The sequence below is a fragment of the Pelophylax lessonae genome (genome assembly GCF_965119305.1).
Source record: "Pelophylax lessonae genome assembly, chromosome: 13".
In the NCBI taxonomy this organism is placed as follows: domain Eukaryota; kingdom Metazoa; phylum Chordata; class Amphibia; order Anura; family Ranidae; genus Pelophylax; species Pelophylax lessonae.
In genome coordinates, this window is record NC_138780.1 from 161335321 (window position 1) to 161348345 (window position 13025).

Genomic DNA, 13025 nt, shown 5'->3' on the forward strand with positions numbered 1-13025 from the left:
GCTCATTACTTATTTACTAGAAATGAATTTCATCCACATTTCAAATAAAATCCAAAATCGGATTTTTGTAAGATCTTACCGTAAAATCCTTTTCTCTTAAGCTCATTGACAGACGTAGTCTTCTTGATTCTCAAGAGCTGGGTTATGTTGTCTCCGCAGGAGTAGGACTAGGCAGAAAGACAAAACGTTCTGGCTCCACCTTAGGGGCAGTCCCTGAGGGTATATCCTCCCTCTCTCTGCTACAGGGAATCAGTTCTGTTCTAAAGCAGTAACAGAGAATTTAACCCAACCCAACCCAATGATAGAGGGGCGGGTACTACGTCTGTCAATGAGCTTAAGAGAAAAGGATTTTACGGTAAGATCTTACAAAAATCCGATTTTCTCTATCGCTCATTGACAGACGTAGTCTTCTTGATTCTCAAGAGCTGGGACATCCAGAAGCAGTGCCACAAATGAGGGGTGGGATTGACAAAAATCAAAATCCAATCTAGAAGGCCCAACCGGTGCCAAACTAGCAGTTTTAAAGGCTCATTATAAACAAAGAATGAGACTCAAATGAAAAATTTCCAACGGAAAAAAACCCTCGAGGCAGACCACTGGTCTCCTCAAATGGCGGCCTGCAAAACCTTGCGGCCAAACGCGGCATCAGATGATGCCATTACATCAACTTTATAATGTTTTGTAAAGGTATGCACCGACGACCAGGTAGCCGCCTTGCACACCTGGACCACTGACGCCTGATGGCGAAAGGCCCATGACGCACTAAGCGCCCGAGTGGAGTGCGCCTTAACAGGGAACGGGGGCTCCCGACCCTTAATAGAATAAGCCTGTACCACCGTCTGTCTGATCCATTTGGAAATAGTCGCGGCAGATGCAGGCAACCCCTTTTTGGGTCCATCCGGGATCACAAAAAGTGAATCCGTCTTACGAAACGAGTCTGTCGTTTTCAAGTATACCCTGATCGCCCGGACCACATCCAAGGAGTGTAAAGCAAACTCCCGAGGATGACTGGGCTTAGGACACAGGCAAGGTAATACAATTTCTTCATTCAGATGAAATTCTGAAACCACTTTTGGTAGGAAGGATGGATTCGGACGAAGAACCACCTTATCTCTATGAACCACCAGATATGGGGAACGACAAGATAATGCGGCCAGTTCTGACACCCTGCGTGCAGAAGTGATAGCCACCAAGAAGGCCACCTTCTGGGACAACGTAGGTAGAGGAATCTCCCTAATATCTTCAAAGGGAGGTTTCTGAAGAACCGACAATACTAAATTAAGATCGCAGGGTGGTAACGGCGCGCGCACTGGCGGAGCCAGATGTCGCACCCCCTGGATGAAATTCCGCACCAAGGAATGAGTAGCCAAAGGCTTCTAAAAGAAGATAGCTAAGGCTGAGAGACCTGACCCTTGATAGTACTCAAGGCCAGTTTCTGCTCAACCCCTTGTTGCAGAAAAGCTAATATTCGACTAACCGAATAAGACCGTGGACGGAATCCCAGAGGTTCACACCATGCAATGTAGGACTTCCATGTACGATGATAAGTCTTTCTGGAAGTCACTTTCCTTGCTTCAACTAGAGTAGGAATAACTGAAGCTGACAAACCTTTGTCCTTCAGCACCTGGGTCTCAATAGCCAGGCCGTTAAAGCCAGCGATCGTAAAGCAGGATGGAAGATCGGTCCCTGAGACAGTAGGTCCTTCCTGAGAGGAAGTCTCCACGGGACGTCCGCCACCAGTCTGACCACGTCGGCGTACCAAGCTTGGCGAGGCCAGACCAGAGCTACCAGGATTACTGGAATTCCTTCCTCCTCTATCCTGCGAAGAAGTCTTGGCAGTAACCCGAGAGGAGGGAAGGCATATATTAGCTGGTATTGCCCCCACGGGGCGATCAGTGCGTCTGCGGTCTCTGCTAGAGGATCGCGGGAGCGAGCCACGAATCTCTGTACTTTCCTGTTGAATCGTGATGCCAACAGATCCACATCCGGGGTGCCCCACCGTAGGCACAACTGGTGGAAAACTTCTGGATGGAGGGACCATTCCCCCTGATCCAGAGTCTGACGGCTGAGATAATCTGCCTGCCAATTCTCCACCCCCGGAATGAACACCGCAGAGATAGCTGGAACAAATCGTTCCGCCCAGCGAAGAATGCAAGCCACTTCTTTGGCCGCTCGGACACTCTTGGTGCCCCCCTGGTGATTGACATAAGCCACGGCCGTGGCATTGTCCGACTGGATCCGAACCGGGCTGCCCTGGAGCTGCTCGGTCCAGTGAATCAGACAAAGTCTGATCGCTCTCAGTTCCAATACATTTATCGGCAACCTGGATTCTTCCAGGGACCAAAGTCCCTGGACAGATAACTGACCGAGAATTCCTCCCCATCCGGATAGACTGGCATCCGTGGTCACTATCGTCCAATATATTGGCAGAAATGACTTTCCCTGGCTGAGCATCGGAGACCGAAGCCACCAGACCAGAGACTCTCTGGTCGGTTTGCTCAATCGGATCTGATTGTCCAGGGATTCTGGATTCCGATTCCATCTGAGAAGAATCTCTTGCTGAAGAATTCGGGTATGGGACTGGGCAAATGGGACTGCTTCGAAGGAAGCCACCATCAACCCCAGAACCCTCATGCAAGTTCGAAGAGAAGACCAGCTGTTGGATAGTAACAACTGGACTGCTAATTGAATCTTCCGGAGTTTCCCTACCGGAAGAAAAACTCTTGTCCTGAGTGTGTCTAGAATTAGACCCAGATATTCGAGCCTCTGGGTGGGAACCAGAAATGACCTTTGCTGGTTTACCAGCCACCCAAATTCCTGTAAAGAAATTATAGTAATTTCTATGTTTTGTAGCAGGGTCTGAGGAGACTCTGCATGAAGCAGAAGATCGTCTAGGTAACCTAGAATCGATATGCCTCTTTGGTGCAGTAGTGCCAACACCTTCGTGAAGACCCGAGGAGCCGTGGCGAGACCGAAAGGGAACGCCACAAACTGATAGTGGTTCTCTTCTACGGAAAAGCGTAGAAACCGCTGATGTCCTGCGAAAATGGGAATGTGAAGATATGCGTCCTTGATGTCTATGGACCCTAGGACATCCCCTGGATGCAGGGAGGCTAGACAGAAAAAAATCTGATTCCCTGTAGCAGAGAGAGGGAGGATATACCCTCAGGGACTGCCCCTAAGGTGGAGCCAGAACGTTTTGTCTTTCTGCCTAGTCCTACTCCTGCGGAGACAACATAACCCAGCTCTTGAGAATCAAGAAGACTACGTCTGTCAATGAGCGATAGAGAAAGTACAGTGTATACACTTCTCGTAGAGTCCAGCAGGCAGACACGCAAAAGGAATGGGGACACCCCCTAAGAGTCACATCAAGTATTGTACGCCCTCCAAACTCGATGATAAATCTTCCCTGAAGTATATTTTTCTACCTTTTAACAGCGTAGGAATCACAGGTGCTGAAGGACAGAGGACTGGTCAGATTCAGACTTTCAATAGGCAAGCCGTTAAAGCAGGATGGGAATATTGGTCCTTGAGACAAAACATTTTTCTGGAGAGGAAAAGGAGCATTGGCTACCGGCGAGGCCAGTCTGGTGCCACCAGAATGACTAGAATCCCCTTCCACCTCAATTCTGCGCAGCAGTCTCTGCAGAAGTTTTAGTGGAGGAAAAGCATAAATTAGACAATACTGACCCCAAGGGGCCAGCAGAGCGTCAGCCAGAGAATCCTGAGACCTTGCCCCAAAACCTCTGAACCTTCAGGTTGAAATGAGAGGTCAACAGGTCCACATCAGGGGTTCCCAGGTGAAGAGGCCATTTGCCCAGCTACAACATCTGATGACTAAGGTAGTCAGTCTGCCTGCCAATTTTCCACTGCTGGACTGTGCACCGCAGAGAGGGCTGGAACATATTGTTCTGCCCACCGTAGAATGCTGGCTGAACTTCTTGTTGAGTGACTTATGCCACAGCTGTGGCATTGTCCAATTAAACCCTTACCAGGCACCCCTGCAGGCAATCCATCCACACTGGGACAGGCAAAGCTCCAGGATGTTGATCGGCAGACTGCTCCAGGTGTTTGGACTCGGGAGGAGTACAGAGTCTGTGTCCAGAACACCACCCCCCCTGGACAGACTGGCATCAGTGGAAATCACTGTCCAATACAAGGGAAGAAGGGACTTTGCTTTGGTGCCTCTGTTCCTCAGTGCTTCAGCAAGTAGAGACCCCCCTCGCATCCTGGCTAAACTGAATCAGGTTGGCCAATGATAGAGATTCTTTCCAAGTGAGACAAGACAAGAATTCTCATTCTGCAGCAGCCTGGTATGAAACTGAGCAAACAGAACTGCCTCGAAGGTGGAGACCATCAAACCCGGTACTTGCCTGAAAGTCCTGAGAGATGACCGATTGTTGGACAACAGGACCCGAATCGCCTCCTGCAACTTCAGCAGTTTCACCTCTGGAAGAAACACCACTGAGGCTGAATCTTGAGTCAGGGCCAGGTAGTCTATAGTTTGGTGGACAGAGTCAGAGCTGATTTCTGAAAATTCAGCATCCAGCTGAACTCGTGCAGAATTTGCACAGTGATATCCAGATCGACCTCTAGAGCCAACGAAGACTCATCTCGCAGAAGAAGATCGTCAAGGTACCCCAGTACCGCAATCCCCTTCTGCCTGAGCAAGGCCAACCCTGGGTCCAGCACCTTTTGGTCTTGGCCTCGGCTCTGCGGGTGTTCACAAAAGTAATGCCACAAATTGATAACGCTCCTCTCCCACGGCAAAGCAAAAGAAACACAGATGTCCAACATATATTGGAATATGAATGTAAGCATCCTTGATATCGATAGAGGCCAGAAAATCCCCTTGATGAAGGGATTCCACTACCGTGCAAATGGACTCAATCTGAAATTTCTGAACCCGCACAAAGTAGTTCAGAGCCTTGAGGTCCAAAATCGGATGGACTTTGCCTTCCTTCCTGGGAAGGGTAAACAGATTTGAATAAAATCCCTGAAAATGTTCCAACTCTGGAACCGGCGCAATCACTCCCTGTAATAACAGATCTTGCACCGCCCCATAAGGACATTGCCTCCAACCCAGTGACAGACACAACAAGTTGGAAGGGAAGAACCTTGCCAGAGGCAAGGATCGAAACTCGGTCTTGTAACCAAACCGAATCAACTCACGGACCCATTTGTCTTCAATGAGCGAGGTCCATGGATCTAGAAAGAAACAAAGACGTCCTCCCACCCCAGATGCGGTTGAGGGCACCGCTTCAGGCAGAGGAAGGCTTAGCTGCAGAACCCGCTTTTGACTTACTGTCCCAGGGTCTCTTGGAGCCTCCCACGAAGGTATGGGTGGATTTAAAGCCCTTGTCCTGCGAGCCTGCTGGATGAAAGGGGCGCTTTTGAGCCGAGTAAAAAAAAAAAAAAAGGACCATGTTTACAATGAGGCTCCTTGCTCTTCGCAACCTGCGGAAGCAGAGTACTCTTCTTACCTCCTGTAAGACCTTTAGCGGATCTCTTCCATAGAAGCACCGAACAAACAGTCTCCTGTAAAAAGGAAAGTCAGTCAGCACCTTTTTGGAGGCCTGCTCAGCCGACCAGTACTTCAACCATATCATGAAGGGTCACTGTAGTCACAGATACTCTGCAAACCAAAGGGGCTGCATCCAAGGATGTATCACAGATATACTGTAGTGCCTGTGTCAACTGATCTGCCAGCTCAGGTGGATGTTGACCCCCTTCCAGATCCTGGCGTAGGAGTTTCGCCCCGTTAAGGTCTGGGAAACCAAGGTGATGGCAAACACCGGCCTCAAAATTGAACCCGCCACGGTGAAGTGATATCGGACCAGAGCCTCAGCTCTTATGTCCACAGGGTCCCTAAAAGACGGAGAATCTACTGCTAGTGGAACCATCAGCTTCTTTAAAAGACTCCTCAAAAAGGATACCTCCTAGCGAAACGCTTAGGAATTTTAACCATGCATTTCAGGGACCCCCACTGACTAGCAACAATCTCATCGAAATAGGCAAGAAAGAGGAACACCTTAGTCACCTTGGACGGGGCTGTGTGTGCCAATTGAACTGACTCAGGAGCTGCTGTGTCCTCTAATTTTAAAGTTTCCCGCACAGATACAATCAGTGCCTTCACAAGTGTCTTTTCATGCACGGCCATAGTGGAAGAGGATTCATCCTCACTGTCGGAGCACTCAGGGAGCGTGGACACAGACCCAGTGGGGTTGACTCGTGTCCGCAGTGGCCAAAAATGGATTTTTGTAAAATCTTACCGTAAAATCCTTTTCTCTTAGCTCATCGACAGACGTAGTCCTCGGTGATACACCACCTTCGGGTTATGTTACCTCCGCAGGAGCAGGACTAGACAGGAAATTAAAAAGCTCTGGCCACACCCTAGGGGCAGTCCCAGAGGGTATATCCTCTCTCTCTGCCTCAGCAAATCAGTTATGTGAAAAAGCAGTGCTTAGAGAATTTAACCCAACCCAACTCCAAAACAGAGGGGCGGGGACTACGTCTGTCGATGAGCTAAGAGAAAAGGATTTTACGGTAAGATTTTACAAAAATCCATTTTTCTCTAGCGCTCATCGACAGACGTAGTCCTCGGTGATACACCACCTTCGGGACGTCCCAGAGCAGTATCACAACTGAGGGGTGGGAAAATGGAAATCAAATCCCAATCTAGAAGGCCCAACCGGTGCCAACTAGAAGTTTACAATGCTCATCCTTAATGATGAGACTCAACAAAAAAATTTTTCAAACAGAAAAAAACCCTCGAGGTAGACCACCGGTCTCCTCAAATTGCGGCCTGCAAAACCTTGCGGCCAAATGAGGCATCCGCCGATGCCGTCACATCAATTTTATAGAATTTAGTAAAGGTATGTACCGACGACCAAGTGGCCGCCTTACATACCTGGACCACTGACGCCTGATGGCGAAAGGCCCAGGAAGTACTGAGCGCTCGAGTGGAGTGCGCCCTAACAGGGAACGGAGGACTCTGACCCTTAATAGAATAAGCCTGTATCACCGTTTGTCTAATCCATTTGGCAATGGTCGCGGCAGATGCAGGCAAACCCTTTCTGGGGCCATCCGTGATCACAAAAAGTGAATCCGTCTTACGGAATGATTCCGTAGCTTTCAGGTATACCCTGATTGCCCGAACCACATCCAAGGAATGCAACGCATGTTCCCGATGATGCTTGGGCTGAGGACACAAGGAAGGTAGTACAATATCTTCATTCAGATGAAAATCTGAAACCACCTTAGGAAGAAAAGATGGCTTAGGATGAAGTACTACCTTATCCCTATGAATCACTAGGTATGGGGACTGGCATGATAATGCAGCCAGTTCTGACACCCTGCGAGCAGAAGTAATAGCCACCAAGAAGACCACCTTCTGGGATAAAGTAAGCAAGGGAATCTCCCTGATGTTTTCAAAGGGAGGTTTCTGTAGAACCGACAAAACCAAATTAAGATCCCAGGGCGGTAAGGGCGCGCGGACTGGAGGAGCCAGGTGCCGCACCCCCTGAATGAAATTCCGCACCAAGGATTTGGTAGCTAAAGGTTTCTGAAAGAAGATTGCTAATGCTGAAACTTGACCCTTGATGGTGCTCAAGGCTAGCTTCTGCTCAACCCCTTGTTGCAAAAAGGCCAATATTCGAGACACCGAATAGGTACGTGGAGGAAATCCTAAAGATTCGCACCACGCAATATAAGTCTTCCATGTGTGATAATAGACTTTGCTGGAAGTCGCTTTCCTTGCTTTAATAAGGGTAGGAATGACTGAAGTAGACAAACCTCTGTCCTTCAGTACTTGGGTCTCAATGGCCAGGCCATTAAAACCAGCGACTGTAAAGCACGAAGGTAAATAGGTCCTTGAGACCACAGACACTCCCTGAGACGAAGTTCCCACGGAACGTCTGCGACTAACATGTCCAAGTCGGCCAGGCCGGCTTGAAGAGGCCAGCCTAGAATTTCTAGGACCACTGGCGCTGATTGGATCTGAACCAGGCGTCCCTAGAGCTATCTGGCCCTGACCATCCGAGAAAGTCTGGTCGTTTTCTGTTCCCACACATTTATCAGATACCTGATAGTTATCAGGCAAGGTGATCTTTTCTGGTTGAACCTCAGGGACCGAAGTCACCCGACTAGAGGCTACTTGGCCTATCTGGTCAATCAGATCCGATTCCTGTGAGGTATCGGGACTAATCTTAGGAAAAGGTAAAGGAAAAGATCTATACAGGGAACGGTAACTACCGCTTCCTGTACTAAAATGTTGGAAGGGAAGAATCGCACCGGTAGTAGTGGTTGATGCTCGATCTAATGTCCTGAATACCGGTGAAAACGTCCCCCCACCCTGAAATCGGGTGGGGGCGCACCTTCAGGCTGTGTACTCCTTTACTTCGGGTTTGGCTGGGTTGGTCCTCTGCTTGTCCGACCAGCCCTTCTTGAACCCTCCTGGAGGAGTCTTGCCTTTCCCGGGAGTACCAGCCGGGCGCCCTTTATGGGCAGTAAAGAAAGGTCCTCGCTTGTTGCGAGGTCCCTTAGCTTTTGCAGCCTGTGGCAAAAAAGTACTCTTGCCCCCGGTGGCATCCTTAATGATTTCATCTAGGTTGGCTCCAAATAGACGATTCCCCTGAAAAGGGAGATTGGTCAAAGTCTTTTTGGAACCTAGGTCAGCTGACCAGCATTTTAACCACAGCACACGTCTGAGGATCACTGCTAACTTAGATGCATGCCCTAACAAGGGAGTGGTGTCCAAGGCTGCGTCACAGATAAACCGTAGCCCTTGTATGATCTGTTCTATCAAATCAGATGTCTCCTGGGGAATATCTTTTCCCCTAAGATCTTGGCGTACCATTTTCGCCCATTCTGTAAGTGTCTGGGAAACTAGACCAATAACAATTACTGGTCTAAATGCTGACCCTATCAGAGAAAAGATAGTGCGGGACTCCGCTTCTATCTTTCGATCCACCGGATCCTTAAAGGACGAAGTGTCCTCCACTGGAATAACCGTGGCTTTATTCAGCCTGGAAATAGGCGGATCCACGACTGGTGGTACCGTCCATTTCTTAATGATGGATTCCTCAAACGGATAGCGTCTAGCAATACGCTTGGAAATAGTAAAGGTACGTTTAGAATGCTCCCATTCTCCTTTAATCTGATTACCAAAACATTTAGGTACAGGAAAAGCCTTCGCCGTCTTGATGGGCTTATTAGTCCCAAAAGGCCTTTCTGTTTCAGTTGCCTCTGCCGGTAAAGCCTCAAGTTTTAAGGTTTCTTGCACTGCCACAACTAGTGCGTCCACCAATGCTTCTTCCTGAATTATAGCAGGAGAAGAAGCGTCCTCCTCACTGTCTGAGGGGGCTTTACCTGGGATAACAGCCCTTGCAGAGGAACCTGCAACTGCAGTGACCATCTCTGAATCTGAGTCAGAGGTGTCAGATAATATAGGGGTAGGCGGGGGTCGCTTCCTTGACCCCCGTCCCTGACAGGCCGCCTCCACCCGAGCCACCATAGACTCCATAATAGCTGTAAATGACTCTATACTCTGTGCACCGGCGGGTCCCGAGGCCCCCTCGAGGGAAACAGGTGGGGGAATATGTGTGGCAGGGTCCATAATAACTCCAGTTACTTCCTGGATGATATAATTCAAAGTAAAGAAAAAACTTTTTGACCCTCAGCGCCACAAAAAAACCCCTTAGTGTTACCTGCTAGGGATCCCTATCGATCGAGAGAGAGAGAGATAGACCCCCAGGCTCACCACTTGATGTTCAGAGTTGAACTGCAACAGCTTACAGCGCTGTCTTAGACAAACAGGAAGTCTTTTGGCTGGCTGCCCAGGAAGAAAGGAGGCGGCTCCGCCCCTCTGCACGCCTTCCGGCGCCTCCCCCAAGCTCCACGAGGTGTGGAATCACCTCAAACATGGCCGCCCCCATGCTGGAGACACGAGGCTACGCCAAAATGGCGGCTCGTGCGATCCAGCAAAAAAAATGGCGGCGGCCTGTGCTGACTAGCGGTGTGCTGCAGGCACACAACACTCTCTCTGCATGGGGATATGGCGTGGTTGGCGGTACCGGCCCTGGCGGACCGCATGGCCGTTCGGGAGGCCTGCTATTAGCTGGAGATCTGACTTGGAAGGCAGTCTACATGTCCATGGCTTCTGACTGGTAGGTAGCTTATACTTAACCCATAAGATTCCCAGAATGCCACAGATTACATCTTTAAAACATGTATACAATAGATTGTTAGCTCCCAAACCAAGCCTCCTGGCTTTTGCACACATAAAATCACACTCAAAGTAGGAGGATTTGTGACATGTTATAGGATAGAAAGAAACTCTTTCTTACCATACAGAGAGGGGCCCGCGTTCACCACAAAACCCGTCAGGGAAAACAGGGGGAACATACTACTCACCATACCGGAACCAGGCGGGCACCAACTCCTGACAGTACCCCTCTCCACCGGGGCGGGAGGGCTGTCGACCGATACAGACGCCGTGACTCATGGTCTTTGGCGTTTCAGCGAGACGTTTAACTCGCGGGTTCAGTCCTTTAATGGGACTTTGTCGCGGCCGACCCAGCGCGGAGCTATGGCCTGCACGCGCTCGTAGGCTGAACTGGGGTGACCACCGGATCTCAACATCCAGCCCGTCGCCCAGTTCAGCTTTCTTGCTTGAAGATCTCACAGGAACACTGGAGAAAAAAAGCTGTCCAAAAATCCTTTTAGAAAAAAATTTCTTGCCAGGACCTAAGATCCCAGCAAGGTATCTAGGTCCTTACTCCTAACTAGACAGAAAATAACTGATTTGCTGAGGCAGAGAGAGAGAGGATATACCCTCTGGGACTGCCCCTAGGGTGTGGCCAGAGCTTTTTAATTTCCTGTCTAGTCCTGCTCCTGCGGAGGTAACATAACCCGAAGGTGGTGTATCACCGAGGACTACGTCTGTCGATGAGCGCTAGAGAAAACCACATCAGACTTTGAGGAGGCAGAGGATACAGGTGAAGGCAGGGGGCACTTCTTGTCAGGCTGCATTTGCAGGGTCTTAACTTTTGACCCAAGTGACTGGGTCTCAGTCTGCCCTGGCGGCCATGACAGAGGTCATGCAGAGGGTCCCACAGCTTCTGAGAGTGGGTCAGGTGGCGATACTTGCTCTAGGGACTCCATGGTTAATTCAGGGGCCGCTCCCTTAGTATGCTAGGAAAAAAACCCTCACACCACTACCGCTGTGGTACTGCAAGACCCAGCACACCAGCGGCACTGCTATAGCATAGGAAGGAGCTGTATACCCCACAGCGACTTACCGCCCCCTATTCAAAGCTGGATACAGAGCACTAATGTGCTTGCCATGCGGCGATCAGAGGAAGCACTGTCACTGCCACTAGAGGCCCACCCGCCACATCACCGCTCCACAGGCTACAAGAAAATGGCCACCGCATTGACATCAATGGGAAAATCCTAAAACATGGCCGCCTAGGCTGTATACAGCCATCCACAACAAAATGGCAGCACCTGGGACCCAGACTGGCCCTACAGGTACTTGTAGTCCACCAGTGGGTGGGGTGGTCTTCACAGGGACCCCCCACCCAGCCATTCACCGCAGGAGCTTTAGAAAAAGAGCCGCCCGCGGCGTGCTCCCACCTCCCTTCAACACATTACCCACCACACCTGGGAACTGAGCAGGCACCACTCCTGGCAGTCCACCGTGCCATCTTGGAATAGGGGTGCTGCGGGCCAGAACTACGCTGCGACTCTGGCCGTAACAATTGTCGTGACCAGGGCTATGCGTCCTCGCGAGGTGTTTCACTCGCTAGCCAGCCCCCATCTAGTGGGGCTATGTTGCGGCCAACCTAGCACAGAGCTAATAGTTGGGTTGCACTCACTGGAAGACTGGGAACACCATCTGGTATCCAGTGCGTCGCCCAGTCCAGTAGTTGATTGTAGGTCTTACAGGAACCAAATTGATTGCAGTTCGCACAGGAATCGAGAATAATATGAAAAAAAATTCAATTTAAAAAGGAAAAAATGCCAGGACCGCAGATCCCACCAGGGAACCAGGTTCTTACTGCTGACTAGTCTGAAAAAAACTGAAGTCCTATAGCAGGAAATGGGACTATATCCCCTGGGACTGCCCCAGGGGCTAACCCAAAATAATTTCCACCTAGTCCTACTACTGTGGAGAGCAGTATAAGCCCAAGGGTCTAAGAAGATATGGAGCTGTGTCCTTCAGTGAACAAAAGCGAAAAGGTATTTACATTGTAGTATATTAAAAACTATGTAGTATATATGAGATCAGGGTGGAGACATTTATTTTTAATCTTTTATTATACTTTCAAAGAACACAAAAAAAAAAATTCAAAAGATTTACATCAGATGTCACAGATATTTATACCAGATTGGAGGAAAGGCAGTACCTTCTTAGCATGGTGAGAAACAAGAACTAGAAAGCAGAGCTCATCTTGATAAATCAATAAAAACAGTGTGTGTGTGTGTGTGTGTGTGTGTGTGTGTGTGTGTGTGTGTGTGTGTGTGTGTGTGTGTGTGTATATATATATATATTAGGGCTGCACGATATTGGAAAAAAAGTACATTGCAATATTTTTTTCCCCAACGATATATATTGCGACATTGAGAGGAAATCATGGAAGTATTGCAGCAGCGCAGCCTTCTTCTGATTGTAATTGCAGATTGCACCATACAGCCAGGGCAGGCCAGGGTTAATGTTATTGTAGGGATTGACAGTGACAGTCAGTGTGGATTAGGCACAGTCGGGACTCAGTGGTGGCAGGAGGTAGAAGAACACAGCCTGACATGACATCAATCCAGTCCCACACGTACTGACTCGACTCTTCACTCTGAGCTGTTACAATACAAGCTTGTTTCCAGTTCTTCAGTGTCAGTGTGCTGAGAGCCGCTGATTGGTTACAGGGGAGGAGCTGAACTCCTCACTCTAGGATCATATTACCATCAGCTGGAGAACTAGGCTATCTGCTGGCAGGCAGACTGAACGTGTGGGACGGATGTCAGGC